Source organism: Diplotaxodon limnothrissa, linkage group LG14 (assembly GCF_057381915.1).
Source record: "Diplotaxodon limnothrissa isolate DT_005_m linkage group LG14, D_limnothrissa_male_GT1.1, whole genome shotgun sequence".
NCBI lineage: Eukaryota > Metazoa > Chordata > Actinopteri > Cichliformes > Cichlidae > Diplotaxodon > Diplotaxodon limnothrissa.
Window position 1 is genome coordinate 6,559,823 of NC_140609.1, and position 20,446 is coordinate 6,580,268.

General features: G+C 41.0%; 1 protein-coding gene across 2 annotated transcripts in view; it reads left to right on the forward strand.

The window, feature by feature from the left end:
• Positions 1-20,446, forward strand: part of LOC146618292 (unconventional myosin-Ic-like) — a 61,078-nt gene that overhangs the window by 5,174 nt on the left and 35,458 nt on the right. Inside the window, exon 1 of one of the 2 annotated variants that reach the window (XM_085371543.1) lies at positions 2,990-3,143. The exons of the other annotated variant lie outside the window; for it this stretch is intronic. The gene's annotated coding sequence lies outside the window, so the exon portion shown is untranslated. Of the gene's footprint in view, positions 1-2,989; positions 3,144-20,446 lie in introns of those variants that run through there. 2 annotated transcript variants of the gene reach the window in all.

Sequence of the window (20,446 nt, forward strand, 5' to 3'; positions counted from 1 at the left end):
ATCAGTTATACAGCAATAAAAAGAAACACAAAAATGTCAAGAAGCTGTTGTATTATTAACTGCAATAGCCGGTCGCATGACAGCCACGGGAAGCCGACGGGTAAAGAGATCGGTTGTTATCGGATTATGTCGTTGAAGAGAAATTGTTCAAGCCATGTTTCCGAAGTAACAAAGACGCGACGGATGGCCTGGATTGCAGCCATTCAAAGACCAAATATAACGTCCCAGAACACTCCAGCTCACAGGTTAGTCTGCTCCAAGCATTTAAACGAAGGTCAGTGTTTTTTAGTAGTTAATACGTCATTTTCATAACATAATTAGTGATATAGGTTACAAGCAAGTCTGGCGCTGAACAGAAATGGTCGCGCTATGCTCCTTTGTTTATTGTGCATAAATAGTGAATTGTCCTGACACAATATTGCGTTTCGCTTCTGTTATTATGGTACATTGACAAAAACATATACTTTTATTCACAGGATAAAACAGGTTTTTTGTATCACTAATTGCCCAGTACGATTACAGCATACAATATTGTTGTTACTGCTACATTTCTGTGATGGGTACCAGAAATTATTTCCACTACTAATTAATTACCGTTGAGCTCAAAGGTCCTATTAATAAACGGTTAAGGAATGTGTATTTATGATGACGATTTGTGAGACTGGTAAACTTATGATACGTACGATGGTCTTTCGTTCTACACGGTGCATTTCAAGGTCCTGCACCCATCCGTCGGTAAACTGTACCTGGGCTTGTTGCAGTGACCTGAAGTTACTAAACTTCATGAGTGTATGCACTCACTCCAAGAACCGTATGATTATAAATATGCATATAAATATGCTAAGATGAGATAGCTGACTTCATCTAACTAGCAAATGTTGTCCAGGCTACGTTGGTGATACAGTTTTTTTTAATGTGTATGATATTTTTGTCATGCGATTTTAAAGCCGGTCCTACAACCGCATCCAAGAATAACATGCAGCTTATCTCAGAACTGTCGGTGAAAATTATTCTTGGAGCTAAGTTTAATTGAGCTGCATTTTAAAGAGGTGCAATTTCACAATTTGTGTATATTTTCTAAGTTCACTATTTTGTCATGTGTTGAGAAAAACACAGATTTTAAAATTACATGGTCTAATATTTACATTTAGCATATAACTGCAACATTATTTTTTCGTTTTGTTTTTTTTTAAAGACTCGAAAGGACTTGAAATTCAAAGTTTCAGACTTGTGACTTGACTCGGACTTTTACACCAGTGACTTGAGACTCGACTCTGACTTGCCTGACATTACTTGAGACTTGACTTGAGACTTGAGGATAAAGACTTGAGACTTACTTGAGACTTGCAAAACAATGACTTGGTCCCACCTCTGATTCAAATATTAAAAAATTGAGTCTGTCTTACCCTTGCATAATCAGCTAACTTTTTTTAGTAACTAAAAGGCATGAAAATGTGTTTTTATCTTATATCATTATCTGAGTTACAGGCCCTCACAGGGGTGGATGAACATTTAGCACTCTTTGGTTTGCATCAGATTTTCTAGAATTTCTGAGCCTCATAACTTTGTATTGCATGCACAGGAAAAAGCTTCAGTCTTTTCATGTTTATCAGGACTAGGGGAAGAGAGAACGCATGAGTGACACAAGATATGACAGCTGTGTCATGTCTGGACGATGCTCAATAAGGACAGTTATAAAAAAAACCCCATAAAAAGTGCAAATGAAATATTTTCAAATATACATCATGACACTGACTTTCACTCATTCATAAGTACAATAATTTAAAAAAAAAAAATCATACTTTTTTAAAAACTCCCAGTAAACCTTTTATTCATTCTCTGCTACTCTCAGTGTTGTATCTTAAAACTTCAACAACCTTTCAGTTATTGTAAATGAAAATTTTAGCAGCAAGGGTGGAAATTTCTAGTTCTTTTTTGTGGATTTCTTTCTTACCTGAAAAAAAACTTGGGACGATATGTAAAGTAAAAACAGAATGCAATGGTTTTAGAAACTCAGAAACCCATATTTTATTCACAAGGGAACATAGAAAACATGCCAAATGTTTGAACTGAGAGATTTGACTGTTTCATGGGAAATATTAGCTTATTTAGACTTTGATGGCAGCAGACTTTAGAGTCTCCTGTCACGAGGTAGAGCTGTGAGTGATGGCGTGCAGGTGCAGTGACGCCTGTTTGGACAGCAGAGGGTACGAGAACCCCGTGAAAACGACGAGAGCCGCTCAATGGAACCGCTGAGCTGCAGTTTGCCGCTGAATGGCCGGCTGGAATGGCACTGGTTAGCGGTTCCTCCAGACTCAAATATCTAGCATTTTCACGTCTACGCGCATTCGTTTTCTACCCCACCCGTTAGAGGTGCCGATGGATGAACTTTTAACCCGCTCAGAGCTCAGATGGGTGGACAGCAATAAATGGCTATGAGTGTAGTTTGCGATCTCCCAGAGAGTTTGGCTTTAAAGTGAAGGGATCTGGTTATGATCTTCTAATTCACGAAAGCTGTCTGTGTATCATTCCTCATTTAAGCCTTTAGTCTCTGTCAGCTCACCGAGCACGCTGCCATTTATCAGGCTGGTAAAAGCAGACATTGTTTTTTTTTTTTTAATTTCTAATGTCCCAGAGACAAGAAGATAACAAAACCGCCTGAAGAGTATTAGCAGGCAAATCATAGTGCACGACCTGTCCGAAAGAAACTCATGACTCCTACGGGAGCTGTAGCAGGGTGGGTTTTTGGTTAACTTCCTGGTATTACGCGGCTGTGCTGTCCTTTGATGACAGAAAAATAAAGGAGAAATTACCACACCACTCCCATAGAGTTTAACCCCCGACAACTACGACACACTGGCAGTTTGTTTCATACTAGCATATCAGTTCACGAAGCATAGTGTAACTGATACCTGCAGTCCAGGAGAAGCCTCCGCGCTGAGGCAGAGCCCACGGTTGGAGAACTGGGAGTGGTGGTGGGAGGGTCAGGAGAAACCCGGCACACAGTACGTTACCTACTGACTAACAGTGACCAGTCAGTAAGTGGACTGTCTGACACGGCGGTGAGACAACTCCAAAACCTCGGGCGGTGGAAGTGAGTGAAAGAAAAGCGGCATAGCGCATTTGACCTCGGCTGTTGTAAGGTAAGCTTTCATCCAGTTTAAACACAGATTTTAAGCTAGGTGCCTCCCGCGCGCTCCTCGGCAGTTGCCCCACTGTGCTAACTGTTAACTGTGGCTCTTTCCAACCTCACGGCTGCTGTACTGGTTACAGCTGTGATACCGGCCAGTCTCTGCTCAGTAATTCGTGACAGTGCAGCATGTTTGAGTGAGTGGGCTGAAAGTCCCCGTGTGCACCATATGGAGAGAAGCTTTTCACCAAAACGCCATTGTAAAAAATAATAATAATAATAATAATAATAATAATAATAATAATAATGTGGGGTTTAAACGCGACACAGCCTGTTTGTGACTCATTTTACTCAGTTAAACCATACATCAAGACTCGTAATACAGCAGCAGGAGTCGTATTAGTACAGTGTGGTTAAAGCGGTTAAACTCGGTTATCTACCGCTGCTTCATTGTCTGTCATAAGTAATATGTTAAATTGTGATGCATTTCAGCTAACCTAGCTAAGTGCTTAAGTTCAAAGTTTAAACATGCCCTGCTGGTGTGTTGCATATATACCGGTTTAAAGAATCAACATTACATGTGATTATTTTAAGTGTCTATGAAATCCAATACGAGACCCTTTTTTGTTTGAATGAAGTTTGGTCTGGCATTCTCTCCTCCGTCATGCGTACACTTGTGTAGGCTTGTATTTTCTGGGAGCTGGCTCACTGGCGTTCATTGAAAAGCAGTGCTGTGGACTTTTAGCCACGTAGTGATTTGGCCTATAGCCCACAAAATCAAATCCTTCAGGTTGGGGTTGTCTTTTTATAGATGCGAGACAGACACAGATTAAGACAGCAACTACACGGCTCACGTCACAGGCTTGCACACCTGATGCAAGCAGAAGGTGCTGCGGTGTTAATCATTTTAAATGAACCATCTCTTAATGGAGCTTTAAGAGACCCTGTGTATGTGTCAGAAGACGCTGGACTTGTGCTGAGAGAGAGTGTCTGCAATTGAGGAAGGGCTTGGTCCACAAACCTGTCCACCTGTTATCCTGTGTGTGGTTTGGAAGAGGTAAACATAATGCAAGCAGCTGGCATGTAATGCAGCCCACAGGTGCTGATGGCTGTCACGGGATGAGAAATCTGACCAAAAATACTGAGGCAGTGTTATAAAACCATTATGCTGTTTTTATCTTTGAGGAAATTGTGTTTTGGCATCTGATCTGCTGAGCTTCATCTTGATTATAAGAGAAGTTGATTACCCACCCAGCAGAAAGGGGAACGCAAAATAGCCTGTGCTGTAAGTTAAATAAATGCATGTGTAGACAGAAACCAGAAGATAGAAGTTCAGACAAGTGAGCCAGAATGGGCGGGATAGTCCTCCAGGGGTCAAGCTGCAGCAAGACCAGCTGACCAGTTCCTTCAAGGTCACCTGAAGGGCAGGGCCTCCCTGTGCTGACTAGCATGCTGCAGCTGCTCCTCAGCGTCCTGTTAAAGTGCTCCAAGTTTGATACAAGCTCCTTTTTTAAATGGCAGCTTGTAACTGGAGACGATTAGCCCTGAAGCAGGGTTTTACTGATCTGCAGGGTGGTCTAATTTGGGTAGCTCTTTAAAGAAAGTGCACATGGTGGAATTTTCAGCGTGCACAGTCTGCACAATTATTCTACTTGGCACAAAATGCACATCAGTGTGCAGCAGTCAATACATTTTTCCAAAGCAGTTCCACCAGTTGTATACTCTGTGGTCAGTCACTTTTAGCTGCAGTTTCCATTGGGCTGATGTGGGCAGAGGCTTGAAGGCAGTTCTTCCCTTAGTGCTGTACTGCCGGCTTTATTTTATTTTAATGGGCTGGGCTTTCGGAGATATTTTGGTTCATGGCTGAGGCCGAGTTGTGGTGAGAGTGAAGTTTGGTAGTTTAGGGTGAGGTTGGGCTCTTCACTGGATGTATTCCTACTTCTGCATGGCTGGGTGTTTTCACTTTCCCACTTTAAGCACAAACACAATGCAAGGGTTTGTGAGATGGGTGCATGTGTTTTTTAGATTATTAAGATAACGTTATGAGCTCAGTTTTTTTCCCCACACTCTCAGTTTTAATTTCACATCTAATTCTTACACGGATTCACATGAGAGGAAAAAGTTTACTGGTCCTGGCTTGTTCTTTGCCTGTTTATCTGATCAAATACTAGTCATGCTTCCCTCCACATTGTTATGGAAGTTAGTAGATTCCTTCATGCCAGATTTCTGCTGCCAGTTTCTGCAGTGCATTGCAGTGAGACCAGATGGGTTAGGGGATTGCCTGGAGCTGAATAAATATTGAATAAAAAAGAACACTGGGCGACTCCCACTTTGAACATTTTGTTTTGGCGGATACAGGACCTGCTGTTGATGGGGTGAAGGTCTTCCCTGGCCTGTAGTTGCTCAGCTGCATGTCAGGTGGACTGCAAAGGGCACACCTGACAGCCTGGCTCTTAGCCAGATCACTACCATCCGCTATACAACAGGAAGAGAGAGGAACGCTTGCATGTGTGAATGTGTGTTGATACACGCTAATGTACTTAAACTTTGCAATAGGAAATATTCACTGGGGGGGGGAGACGGAGAGGAATTTCCCTTCATTAACCTCATAATGTCAACTTGTCCTGTCAGACTTGTTGATGTCAGCAAATGGGATGTGTGTTAAAGTTACGCTTGTCATGGTAAAGGGAGTGTAAACTTGAATGAGAGAAATGTACAAAACATTGGGTTTGTGGGCGGGAATACTGTCAGGGCCCATGCACAAGTAATGCCTCCTAGGTGACTAAGCTGCCTGCATGTAATGAGGTTTGGGTTAAGTAAAAAAAAAAAAATTAAATTAAATTAACTGCCATTTTTGTACTGAAGAAATTATTAGTTGAACTGTTGACTGTATATAAAAGATGGATGTAGACACAGTGGCATCTCCCATTGTTTTCTAGACTCTGCCCTTTGAAGCCTCAGAGTTAGCTGGCACGTTATTTATTTCTCAACTATAAGTGACCATGTTTGCACAAGAGGGTGGAGTGCTTAGTTAACAACTAACACTAGTGAGCTTGGTTGGTAAGCTGCGTCCATGAACAAATGCGATGTACTGACACATGATAATGATTAAAGTTAATACTGCAGTTTAAAAAAACAAAACTGAAGCAGAAACTTCATGCATGGGCTTTCACATACAGCATACCTAATATTTGTTAAATAATTTCATTAAAGATGCCAACACAGTCAAGAGACTCGATACTAATGGAAGTGAGCTCTAGTAGACGTTGGCTGTGTTGGTCATAGTATTAAACTAACTTTGGAAAAAAAAATTGGGTTGGGGACCGCTGGTTTAGATGACGACTACCACTTGTTTGCATGTGGGAAATGAAATCAGACCTTGAAATGGGAAGGTGTTGGAGATGCTGGAGGGGAGCGACTATTGATCTACCCTTGGGCAGACAGACTGTTGGAGACAGAGAGCACAATAACAGATTAACAACAGCCATGTGGGCTGGTACAATCCATTTCTATGGTTGTAGACTTTCTACATGCAGAATAAACTTTTTTGTTTCTCATCTCACCACGACTGATTTCTGGATAAGCAATCTGTGAACAACTAGCAATGACTGTGTGCTTGTTTCTTAAAGGTTCAGATTTGAAATAACAGAATTGCTGTAAAAGCTGAAGTGACTGATTGATAGATTTATTTTTTGTTAATGCAGAAACTTTGTGTAGTTGAAGCACTGGATTAAAGAAAGTATTCAAAGGAATTCAGTTAAAGTTGAAGGACCAAAAGAAAGTGTAGATCAAAGTCATTTGAAAATTTTCCCCCAGTTGTTCCTGTTTTTTTTAATAAACTTGGAAGCCGATGTTATTGTAAGCATCAAAAGCATTGCAAGTACAATTTTCATGAACACTGACATTTGCATGTTAGAACAGCTCAGGTTTTTCATGTCATTTACAGGTTAAGACCTTAAAGTCCCTGTGACGTTAAAGTTGGCCTGTGATGCTATTCCTGGCATGGGTACTATAAAAGTACTAAATGCTCTTGTTAAACACAAACAGCATTTCAAACAATGAGGTCTGCATGTGCACAAGCATTACCTGCGGGCCCAAAGCATGAACTCGGACAGATTTCTTTCTACTCTTGGCTCTGTGTGATGAGAACAGGTATCCTTATATGGTCAAATGGCAAATGGCCTGTATTTGTATAGCGCTTTACTAGTCCCTAAGGACCCCAAAGCACTTTACACATTCAGTCATCCACCCATTCACACACACATTCACACACTGGTGATGGCAAGCTACATTGTAGCCACAGCCGCCCTGGGGCGCACTGACAGAGGCGAGGCTGCCGGACACTGGCACCACCGGGCCCTCTGACCACCACCAGTAGGCAACAGGTGAAGTGTCAAGGACACAAGGACTGAGACTGTCCAAGCCAGGGCTCGAACCGGCAACCTTCCGATTTCAAGACAAACTGCCAACTCTTGAGCCACAGTAAATGCCACTTGCTGTTAAAATGGACAAAAAAGAAGTTGTAATGTTTGTTCAAAAGAAAATTGGCTGAAAAACTGGATGTCTGCACACACAAAAGTTCTCCACTAAACATCCTGTATCAGTGAAAGCACAGAATCACAGTTAATGTCATTTACCTTTGTCACAGAATGATCTCGATGAAAAGATGTCAAATAGACAGGTAAGACTGCAGTAATTCAGTGCTTAGACTCAGTAGTGGGGTAAACATCAGTGCCATTTCAGTGTAACACCAGTCAGTCACTATAGTTAGGGTTAATCAGAATGAATCTCAAATAGTGAGCGACACTGCTCTCTTTATTGTTGCTGCACCACTTTACAGTTTGATGGTGTTTGTTAGTGTTAGGGTGCTGGAACCCTCTAGCTGAATGGAAGTAATGAGAGCTTGTCTCTGACAGTGAGTCAGAGTGTGTTACCTGTATGATGATGACTCGCAGTCTCGTAGGGTATGTGAGTACAGTATGTGCGCCTGGTTAGTTTTAGCTGTGGGCAGCTGCTTTAGCATTTCCATGTAATTCTTTCCCACATCCCAAAGCTTGACGAGTGGTACAGCGAGCCCTGCCCTGTTGGGAAAAAATGCTATGAGTGACTGCATCCTGCTTCTCCTCAGTATTACAGCCTTGACTGGTGTGTGACTGGAAACCACCCTGGACATGAGTCAAAATCCACACCAGCTTCACTGCCATTTTTGTACATGCGGTGTGACTGTAGGAGATGGGAAGTCCTTAAAAGACTGAAAGTTGAATGCTTGAGTTTTATTTATTTATTTGTCACAGTTCAAGTGTATTTGATGTGATGAAACAGCAAAAAGAAACAGACTGATGCCTGCTAACAGCCCTCAGTCACATCTGACAGGTTGAATTCGACTAAGTAAAGAACTGCTCATTCATGTTTAGTTACACAGTGCTGACTAAGTTGCTTCCTAATTCTGTTCTGTTGTAAACAGCCTCACCTGCACACCTTTACTCAGATTAACCCGATGATACAAGCTAAAAAGGTAATCCGATTTCCTCTGCTCTTGCACTTGTTCAATGTGTACTGGCAGGCCAGAAGGAGAGGAGCTCTGTGGGTGTTTGGAGGATCTTCTGCTGTGTAGTTCTGTTGTAACATTTTGGATCATTTTTCTTGGACTTTAAACCCTACTGGATTTGGCTCAAACGCTTACCTCCAGGTTAAACACAACAGTTATAAACGTACAATAATAGATATTTATTTGAATTGTACTCTGGCTCTGCCGCCCACATAAGCAGTAGGTAGGTGGTCTGAGGAACAAGAACACTCTCCTTGTCCTTACACTGGGCAAGTCAAACTGTGTAAACCATCCCAAAATAGGCCTAGAACACCTGTACATTTACCTTTTTAGTCAGGTGCGTGCATGTGTGTGTGATCTGCCCTCCTTACTCTAACAACAGGCAACCAAAGCTCTCTGGATCCTGCTGGGAACTTGCATGTGATTATGTCCACTCCTCTCCTGGTTATGTAATGTTCAATATCATCTGTCATTGTAAAGGCACACCTACCTGCTCTGTGTTTGCTGTGACATAACACCAAAGGCAAATCTCGGTGTTTGTTGAAAAAGCGTTCATATTGCGTGTCAGTGATTGTGTATGCTGATGGGCATGGGAGCAAATATCAGAAAAATTTAAAGCTTTTCCCACCTGTGCAGAATTCAGACAGGCTCAAATTTTATTCTTCAAATAAATTCCTCATTGTAGCCCCTCCCTACTCAGCACCCCTCTTAACTATGATAAGATTCAGGTTTACTATTCTTAGCTCACTGCGTGACTCATTCAAGTCAGATGTGTTCACACTGAAATTTGAGAGTGAGGCATGTTTGTGTCATGTGAAACTGGAAAGCAGATGGAAAAGAAAAAGTCTGAGAAAAAAGAACTTGATGAAATTCCTTCCCAACACAGTTGCTGCCCTTTGGTTTAGTAAGCTGCCTTATTAAGTACACTTGTGCCTAAGCGGTATTGGACATAACCCCGAAATTTAAACCTCATCGCAAAATGCATACTTGCTAAGATTCTTCTCCCTGGGTCCATATCTTATATCTGTCTCAAACTGTTAATTGACAGATTTTATTTCTTTGTTTTTTATGGTTTTGTGACAGAATGAACTCATATCAAGTGTAAGAACCAAAAAGGACAGCTACATGTATCAGTATCAGTATTACCTGAGATCACTCTGGGTTTTTTTGCTTGGCTCCAGCCTTTATTAGTTTCTGTACGCCGTCATCGTACAGTATCTGGTAATGGTAGTTCTTGCTCTGCTCTACAGCCCCATGAACCAGATCTCCACTTGCTCCACCTTTTGGTTGGAGTTGACTTCCAGCTCAGTTTTTTAGAGAAGGACTCTTGCCACCAATAGCAGTCGGAGATGGGGGAGTTGGAGTATGTCTGACCGTGAGGCAAGGTCCTTGCTGGGAAAGCAGCAGATCAGTGATCACCACAACATCAGCCTGGCCAGTGAACCAGCTAGTGAGTAAACTTAAGATAGGAAGAGTTGAGCCTAGTATATAATATTGTTCAACTGTGTAATGTGAGAATAGTGCGGGTAATTGTTTAGTAAATTCAAAGAGTGGGTGTGTGTCATTGAATGCGCTACCCTCGCCTAAACCAAACAGGGTAGTCCAAGTAGTTAGAATACCTCTGATGCCAGAGATTCCCCCTTGTTGAGCTGTTGAAAGAGAGCAACTGTCTGCCCTGATTCTCCCAACACTGCCCACAGTTCATGTGTGAAAGCAGGTTAACTGGAGAGCGTGTATAATAAGAGCCTATCCAAGTCTCCCTTGACTACCTAGATAGCTTATCATTAGTCAGTTCTCAAAGTTCTGGTATCAAAGTTCACCAATAAACCACATTCACTATAAAATTCAGTGATTGTTTTAGTATGCTCTCATATCTGTTGTACTAGCAACACAATAATTTATATAGTGGCTTTCATGAAAAACTAGTTTCAAATAAGTGTTGCAGGACTCTGAATAGGCAGCCCAACTTACAGGAAAGAAAGTGTGTGTTTGTTTTCATTTGCCTGGAGTGTGGTGATAATAGGCTGTCCTTGGGTAAGTCTTTGAAGGCTTCTCTCTCTCCACCTGCTTGTTAACCTTTAACCAAGTCTTTCCATGGAGCTTTGATAATGTCAGTACTAATATAGGCAGGGGTTGTCTTAATCTGAAAAGAGAGAAATTAAATTAAAGGGAAGAAAAGTTATGAAAGAAGTGTTGGGGAAGGAGGAGGTTGACTGCGTGAATTATAAGTGCACAAATAAGAACCCTATTCTTTCTGTGGAAAACTCAATGTGGCATGAAGGAAAAGGCAGATAGCAGCGGAAGCAAAGACGAAAATAAAGCAACCTATGGAGTCTGGAGGAATGCAAACAACAGCTGATGGATGAGATTAGAATGGCTGGCATGAACTAGGCTTTTTTGACAATTTTTTTTTTTCCCCCCCTGATGTCTTACATATGTACAGTGTCCTCATACAACCATGTAATGCACATTAGTGGCCAAAGGACACCAGGTTCTGGTGTAGTTGGGTTAGGTTACTGTTCATTAATTCTTCAGTCAGTCTGTAAAACCCTAACAGTGTGGGAGTGTTGGTACTGCTAAAGCCTAAAAATATTTGATTGTTTTTCCCAGGCACAGATTCAGTCCATTCTAATATGGGCTTTCTTGAATTTAGACGATTCATTGACAGACCTGTTGGTCGTGTAGGGTTAATGTGTAAATGTGTTTAATCCTCCTGTGTTTCACATGGTAAGGGGTTTATGTCATACTTTATACTAAAGCACTGTGCTACAACACTGTAAGAGCTTTCAGTCACCAGCTGCAATCCAGAAAGGAAGGAATTGGAGGGGTGGGCGATTAAATCCTCAAAATTATATCACAGTATTTCAAAGAAGTTTGCAATAATGGTATTTCTGATGATGTAGAAAGAAAGTAGTGAATGTTTTATTGATGATTGCAGCTTGCAGGCAGCAGCCTTTAATAATGAAAATTAAATGAAGCTTTTTTCTTCAGCCTTCCTTTCAATGGGGGGCTGTTACTGATAGACTACTTCATTGGTGTCAACAACGTGCTGGCTGCAGCATTATAATGCAAGAGCAGAGACCCAGTATAGGTCAAATGAAAGTTTTTATGACATAAAAATGCATATTGGCATGCATATTGGCATGCATTCGGTATACTGTGGATACAGGTTTTATAGTGGAAGGTATAATAGTGCAATATGATGCTGGAATCTGTCCATCTGCGCACAGCTGGAAGATGGGAAGGTCCACGGTGCTAGACTTAGGGGATTGAATTGAATTGATGATGCAATTCTGATCAAAAAGTGCCACCAAACATACAAGATTATATGTTAACACAACAGGGCACCCTGCCAAACTACAGTGTGTATGAGAGACACTGTCAGATGACAGATTTGCTCTGGAATGACTTTCAGTTTTCCCTTCAGGCCCAAAAAGATCTTGTTGAAGTTTAAAAGAACAAAAAGCAAAATTACAACATCAGCAGCGCCTTAAGCCCCAGACAACCAGGATTTCCTACTCCTGATTTATGTACAGCATATTTGCCAAATCATCACAGTTACCCTGAGCCACATTCCTGCTTTACAAACAGAAATTAGCAACTTTATTATCAAAATATCTACAGCCCTGCCCAGTCTGACTATGACAATTGGTTAAGACGTTGTTACATGTGTGTCTGCGTGCGTGTTTGTGTGAACTCTCTGCAGTACTAAAGTGAGACTTGGAACAACTTGGCTCTTGTAGGTTCCCCAGCGGTATTGAATTATTATGGGTGTGGCAGTTGATTGAACACATTCTTAAAAAGATATTTAATCACACTGACTAAATCTAAAATGGGGATTCTACAGTTTTATACTAGTTCTGTCCACTCAGTCACCACTTTTTGACTTTGCATTCACAGCCTTATATTAGTTTTAACAATCGGCAGCAAAGATTTTGTGTTTATCATTTTAACATCAGTATAGATGCCGGAAATGTTAAGCTGAGAAACATCACTGGGAGCCTCTATAAGCTTGTACAATACGTTTGTCCATATATATGTTTATGTTGATGTTGCGGGTTAAAGAGTTCCATCTTGCGCATTGTTTATTTGTTTATCTATTTATTTATTTATTTTTACATTTGGTGGCTTCCACACATATTCTGCCCTTCTGTCTCCCACATATTACCACTCATCCCCATCTCCACCCTCATTCAGAAAATGCTTCTGTCTCTGTTTATTTCAGTCTCAGGATGCCAGTCGCATCTGGCAGTGCATTTCATCACTGAGGATGACCCATATGTAGCTGTCTAGTCACTACTTGCTGGCTAAAACCATATGATATGTGATATGTTTTTCACTAGAAGCCCACGTTGTGGTTGTAGGTGGATATGAATATTTAGATGAAAGTGGGAAATGAAGTGAACCGTGATGTCTAGCTAAAGTTTGTTTAGTGTAGATTCTTTTAGTATAGTATGACAGACGTGCATTTCTCAGAAGCAGTTGCATATGTATGTTCTGCCTCAGCAGCCCTACCCCAGTCAGAGAGGAGAGCGTTCAGAAGATGTTGCAGTTAAACTTTGTGTGACCAAACTGCAGAGCAGCTCCCTTGCATTGGGAGAGGGTCTGTGTTAAGTTACTGTCTCAGGAGATTGCTCTCATAGTTTAAGCTGTTCAAACAAGCCTTCGCAGTAATTTGTCAAGTTTAATGTAGGTTTGTGCTGACATGTCAAAAACACTGTAATGACAAACTGGATGGCCTTCTATTCAAACTTTCACTTTGTCAACTCCCCTTTTCTCCATATCCTTGCCTCCTGTACCACTCACGTGTAAATTTAACTGAACACTAATGACTTTATTGTATTCCTGTATGTGGATGCAGGCAAACACCAGCTAATTTTGATTGCTCTTAATTGATCCTTTATAATTTAAAATTTTATAACCTGAAAAAATAGAAAGTAGATAATAGGAGGGAGAAAAATAACACAGGCAGAGATAGAAGTCAGAAAAACGGCTCTGAAATGAAATAACGAGAGGAAAGAGGCTTTAGTAGTTGGTACTATTTACACTGCTTTAACATTCTCAGTAACTGCACATGTGCAAGCTTCTTTGCAACCAAACTCCACCTATCATGCTGTGACTGTCTTCATCTGTTGTCATTTATACTGGCCTGGGGAATGCATGTGGAAGGGAGGGGAGGTGCTTTACTCACATATGTGCATGGAAGGACAGAGCTATACCATGCAGAAAAAAATTTGACACTCTTTTGGCTGTAATCTGGTTTTGTTTTGCCTCTCAGCTGAACTGTTATTAACATCTAATCAGCAAAGGGGAAGTGCTCAGAGTAAACAGGAAATTTGCTGTTTGGGAACATAGCAACTTAGTCCATTTAAATGCTACTGGACTGGATGCATGCCGATTTGCCCAATTTTTGTGTTGTTAGTCAAATCTGATGAAATACTTCCTTATTTATTTAGTGCAGTCTAAACAGTATTGTGTGCATTGTTTATCCTGTATTCGTGACCTCTGTAGCTCATAGCAATAGCAGCGTCCAGGACATGCAAATAGACACAACAAGGAAAACGTGTGTGTGTGTGTGTGTGTGTGTGTGTGTGTGTGTGTGTGTGTGTGAGGACCAAAAATTTGAATGCTACTATACTTGTGGGGACCAACAGCCGCTTATAGGGACAAAATGCCCATTTGGTTAGGCATTCATTTTTGATGGTTAAGGTTACTGTGCGTGTGTGTTGAGTATTCAGAAAAGATTTGTCTATAGGAGTAGTCAAAACTAAATGTGAGCAGTTAAAACATCTGGCTAGTCAGTGGAATTGGTATGAGTCTGTAGTGGTTTCTCAGAAGCTCCTCTCCATATAAGGCCTGCTGGGTATAAAAGGACTGAAAGGCTCTATCAATAGAAGAGCAGGAAAAATGTGGAGGAGAAAGACTAGAAAAGGTGAAGAGGGGTGGGAGAGGGAGTGAAAAAATGTAGGAGATATGAGAGGGACACAAAAGAGACTGAAGGAAAGACTTAAGGAGTATTGGGACAGATTTGCACAACACAGAAAAAGGGGCGGGAATGGGGGTAGGACAGGCAGAATGTGTACTACGTTTTGAGTTGCACTTCGGCAAGTCAACACCTGCCTGATGTTGAAATGGTTTGCTGAATTATTTGTCTGTGTTTTTTAACCTCTGTACCTGCATATGACAGTCATACATACTTTGGGCATTCCTTTGGGTTTAGAGTTGACTAGGTGTTAACAATAGTTCCCTCTGTGTCATTAGGAGTTGGCTATACCATTTCTCACCATCTTTCTCATTATTATTGTTATTATTATTGTTATTATTATTATTATTATGTAATCACCATATGTTGGCTGCATGGGTATACAGTCGTATACATAGTGTACAATATCAAGGATCGAGTAAGATATTGAAATCAAGTTTCTGTTAAGTTTGTCAAAGCAAAGAAATTTTGAAGACATTGCATACTTCATAACTATTGATCTGTAATGCTAAAGCTAAGAATCTACTATATGACCTGTGTTAATGAGATGCCAGTCAGCTTGACCTCTTCTTTTATGCACAACACTAGGTGTTATTGAATGGAAAGCGTTAATTGATTTTTTTTTTCCAATTTTTTCCAGAATAGATTTTTTTGGGGAGTCTTTATGAAAGCACAGAAGCATATATGGCTACATGGAAGCCCTTCTGCATTTCAGTGCATGCTGGCAGACTTGTTGTGAAGTGTCACACCCATTGACCCCTGCTGGGCCTGTATCACATCAACATCACCAGCTGTAAAAACAGTTTAAAATAGGGTGTTAATTTAGGGTAGTGTTTTACGGTTAGAGAGCCGCCTCCCAGAAGTTCTCTTCAGTCTGAAAATGTAGTTGAAGAGCTGGAACCTTAGGTAGTAGTGGCTTAGATGAACAAACTGCCTCCCTCCATTCACACAGAAACCATCTCTGCAAAACTTGGCTGCCAGCTTAGCTCAGTCTAGGATTATGGCTTTGTGGAGGATGCTAGACAATCTAGGAAATGCCAGCATGACCAAAGTGCTGCTACAGTGGAAGTGTTGGGTGTGTATGTGTGTGAAGGGCAGGGAGTGTCCCGATATTTGGTGGGTGCAAACTGGCCTGCAGTTTTTATAAACCTAATTTGAAGCATGCGGCTCATCTTTTGTCACGTGGTTTCACACCTGATCTTACTGGCAACATCACACTTATGCTGTGCTATGGTCTAGTGCACATGGACACACACACACACCAACACACCCACTGTGGTGATTCACTTAACCCGGAGGAGTCAGGCCAGTGAGAGAGTCACATTAAGTAGGTGGCAGAGAGAGAGAAACAGGAAGTGTCTGAGTGTATCTGAACCCTGGGATTCCCCCTTGTGTTAATATCGTGTTAGGCCACCATAAACTGACAGACCACCGGTTATGTCAGAAAACACACACACACACACACACACACACACACACACACACAGACAGACAGTAGTTTAATGTCTTAATTCCTCTTTAGTACAACACTTTCACCATCTGTCACCAACTTCCTGTCTCTCTCGCTCGCTCGCTCTCTCGCTCTCTCTCTCTCTCTCTCTCTCATATATGCCTTCTCCTCTCCGTTTCCCGACTCTTGTTTGCCGCCCACTTGGCCTGCATTCTTTCACTCTGACATCAGGGCCGCCCAGCACTGCCATTTATTTTTTCTCTCCTTTTTTTTCTTTATTTTGTGTGTCTTACTCTGCTTGTTCTCTTGTCTCCTTTACTAGCCCTGGGTCCCTCACTACCATCCCTCCATCTTATGGAGCTGGAATAAAGAATTATAGTTGTATTTCTCGAGATAAGGTCTGAGATGACCTTATTAGAGAAATTTCCTCTGTGGCATCATAGAACTGAAAAAAAGTCTGAAAGAGAGGGTTTAGTGCAGGTTGAAGTTTTGCTCTGTGATCACTTGAAGTTATTATTTGAAACTTTTTCCGTGTTTAATATAATCCATCCATCGTTCTAACTGTATGAGAGAAAGTGAGGAAATCCATCCACAGCATATATTTCTTAACTGAGTATCTAAAGGGACATACAGGCTGTTTGTGCTGTTGACCTGCTATTTATATTATATGAGAAATGGGAAGAATAATAAATGTTGGTGTTAAAATTGCCTCAAAGGCTGATGATTTTACATCATTATTCAGAATAGAAAGTGTAAATAGAGTATGACGTATGAAGAAGGTTTATGAGAAGTGGGAGGAAGTATGAAGGAGAGAGAGTGAAAGAGAGAAAGTGAAATGTTGAGAGCATGAGAGGGTAGTGGAATGACTGTCTAATGTTAGGATCTTGTTAGTATTGATGTCTTGGTTGGGCAGCAACACACAGATTTACAGAGACTTGAAGCAGGAATTTAATGGTCCAATGGAGCACAGGGAGCAGCTTTAGATTTTCTTTATGATTTGTAGCCAGTAAACCAGGGTCTGATCCTCCTCTGGCTTTTGACTCACACTCCTATTCACTCCACAGCAAAGGAAGTCCAAGAGTTCATGCAATATTTATTGTTCAAACTATTGTGATGACTTGTATTGGCACTGATTACACGAACAGCTTTGTTATGTTGGAAGAACTTGTGGAGGAAAACCAGGCCCGACTGAAAGCTACAGTCCACAGAAGGAGCCAGTGAATGGACTTGCTCTGTGTGCGCGGTGATTTTTAACGCCGAGGATGCACTGAAATAACACGTCTTTACACTTGGCTTTAGTAATGATAATTCTCTTCCCTACTTTTTCATCAGTACTTACACTGACAGCGCTTCCTTACATGTAATTTAAATCTGGAGGTAATTATAATGGACATGAGTGGGGAATTTATAAGGGCATACGGATTGTACATATAAAAGAACATTAATGTAGAGTGCGTGTTTCAGTCGCATCCATTTGTTTTATTTCTTTATCTTGTCTCAGTTCAAGCTTTAATGGTCTGTTTCGTAACCCTTATCGTTCAGGCCCAGTCTAATCTTTCTGGCACTAAAGCTGGTTTTGGTTTATGGTGCTATTTAACAGCAAGGGCCAATCCCAAGCTGTTTTGCTGATCTAGTCACGTAATATATATCAACATGTTCAATGCCTGAGATGTGTCATTATGATGAAACTTTTAGAGCACAGGCTGAAATTGAACTATGCAACCCTTTCATCAAGGGTGTGCTCATCATGATGCAACGGTGGGGCGCTGATAAAGAAATGATCCTGAAAGCTTGGGAGGAATCTTAAAACTGTGACAATCATTATGATCTCACCGAAGCTGATACTACAGATTTGAAGTGCTCAGTTATATTTACTGTATGTCAAAACACTTCTTGGTTTGTTATTCACAACGACTTTAGATTCTTAGACAGCAGGATGCGTGCTTGCTTGCACACCATCTGCATCCTTTATGTGCACTATGCAAACAACGTAAAACGCAAGAAACACTGGCCAAAACTCCACAGGCAAGCTTTAAATAAACAAATGAAGTGTGATTGTGTGTGATAGATGCTTGAATCTGTGGAGTGTCATTCATTTTCTATGGTCTCTGGATGTCACGTTGCTTCCAGTCCACAGCTTTACTCTGTGGAGTTCAATGAAGTTGTCTTTATGTAAAATTACATGAGAGCAAGTGTTACATTTGTACTAAAAAAATAATGTTGGTCTGCTATAGCCATTGACTGTATATAAAAGATGGACACAGCCTCTGGAAGAACCTTAAACCTGCATTCTTTCTAATCTCCAAGACAGGGGAAGCTCTGATTGTAAAATGAAGACAAACTGTAATGAAGTCAGTTTATACTTATCATTTATAACCCCACTAAACACTATCTTCAATTCTTTTTAATACAGTATATTGCTGACTTAATTATGGTGACAATACAAGACAAATGGATGATAAAGCCAGATAGCCAGGCGTGGGCCACGGCTATCTTATGATTACCAGGGCACTACTTTATGAGTGTGCAGTGTCCTCAGCTCGGTGAAGTCCATTTCCGATTCATGCAATCTGCCTTCAAATGAACAAGATGCCCCAAATTTTGAACTTGAGGTTTCCAGACAGAAATGACAACTTTGTCCATCTGCAATGTCTTTTTTTTTTTTTTTTTTTTTTTTTTTTTAAAGAGATATTAATACTTTTTTTGGAAACCTTGTATTGGAACTTGGCCAGCTGTCATCAGCTCCATACCTCTCCTTTTCACACACATACACAGTGGCAACAACAGACTGAGGCAGGAGGGGACAGAAACTAGTGTGACCATAACTTCCTGCAAAATGCTGCAGAGGCTTTCACACTGCACTGACGTGGAATAAGAGCCATAATCAGATTAAAAACTGTAGAAGTTATCTTGGTTTAATTATCACTTTCTCTTCACCATATTTCTCCTTTTATATTATCTAGCATCAAAACATGATTAGGCTTATGATTGGCTGAACACAGTGTGCATATTTGGCATATATATATATATATATATATATATATATATATATATATATATATATATATATATATATATATATATATATATATATATATATATATATATATATATATATATATGTGTGTTTGTATGCCCCACATAATCCTGAAACTTTGAAGAGGAAGTGAGAGAGGGAAAAGAATTTGATTGGGGGGTGGGTGAGAGAGAGAGGGAGAGGGTAATTGAGGGGAAAGTCAAGTTCCCATTTCTGGTTTCCCACGGAGTCGAGCTCACACGCATTTCCCTGAAAGCAGTCGGTGGGATTTCAGTTGTTTTTAAACTCTTTCGGTCTAAACAACACCATGTGCAATATTCCCCTAGCAATAAGAAAGAAAATCCCCACAGATAAATACATGCTTTTATTGAATAACCCTGTAATGATTAACTGTAACCGGTGACATGAGAGCTGGACGGTATGACTACAGTGCTGTAAAGTAAAAAAATATCAAATGATGGCCTTATGCTATATGCTGGTGGCAATTACAGTTGTGATGGGCACAGAGGCCGTAACTGAGTAGCCCAATAGCAGGTATAACACACTGTTTGTATTGTCTCCATGGCTTTATGTTCTTCATAGTGCTTTTATACCACATCATTTATAGCTCCAGAGCCATAAAGGACAGCCTGGATATGGTGGTGATGTAGTGAGAGCAGGATGCTATTGTCAGGCAGTACGTCCCATCTGCTGCACTGATAACATTCTGTGAAGTGCATATTTTTGTCCCCGGCTTTTGGTGTTTACGAATCCTCCGCCGGGCCATGCAGGGTCCACTTAACTAGAACTTCAAGTGAAGTGGGGAAAATGGTTTGGATGGCGAAGAGTTAAATGTGTGACAGCTGAGCAAGACACTGGTGGTGAGATACAGCCCCTCCTCCTTCCAGCTCCTTCTAAATATGCTGCCTCAGCATGAGCCTGCAGAAGCACACACACACAAGCAGAGGCGCACACCTCTACTCTCCCAGCACTTGCCAAAAGAAAATGTGAACCACAAACATTAGAGCTTAGGAGTAAGATGAGTAAATCCATCCAGATATTTGGCATCTTCTGTCACATCGGTGCCTGTGTCCTGCCGACTGTCTGCTGTGTTCTTACACTAGTAAGAGAGCGAAGGACCACGTCTGGAAAACATTACTCAGATTCCTGCAGTACAGGCTTTGATTATACTGGCAATGAAGCAAGAGGGAGGGGGAGAGTGAGAGAGGCATCAGATGAAGTGTGCATTGTGTAATTTCTGACACAGACACTACTACCTAAGCATTTGTTTAAAGCCTGCATTTGCAGAGAACCTACTA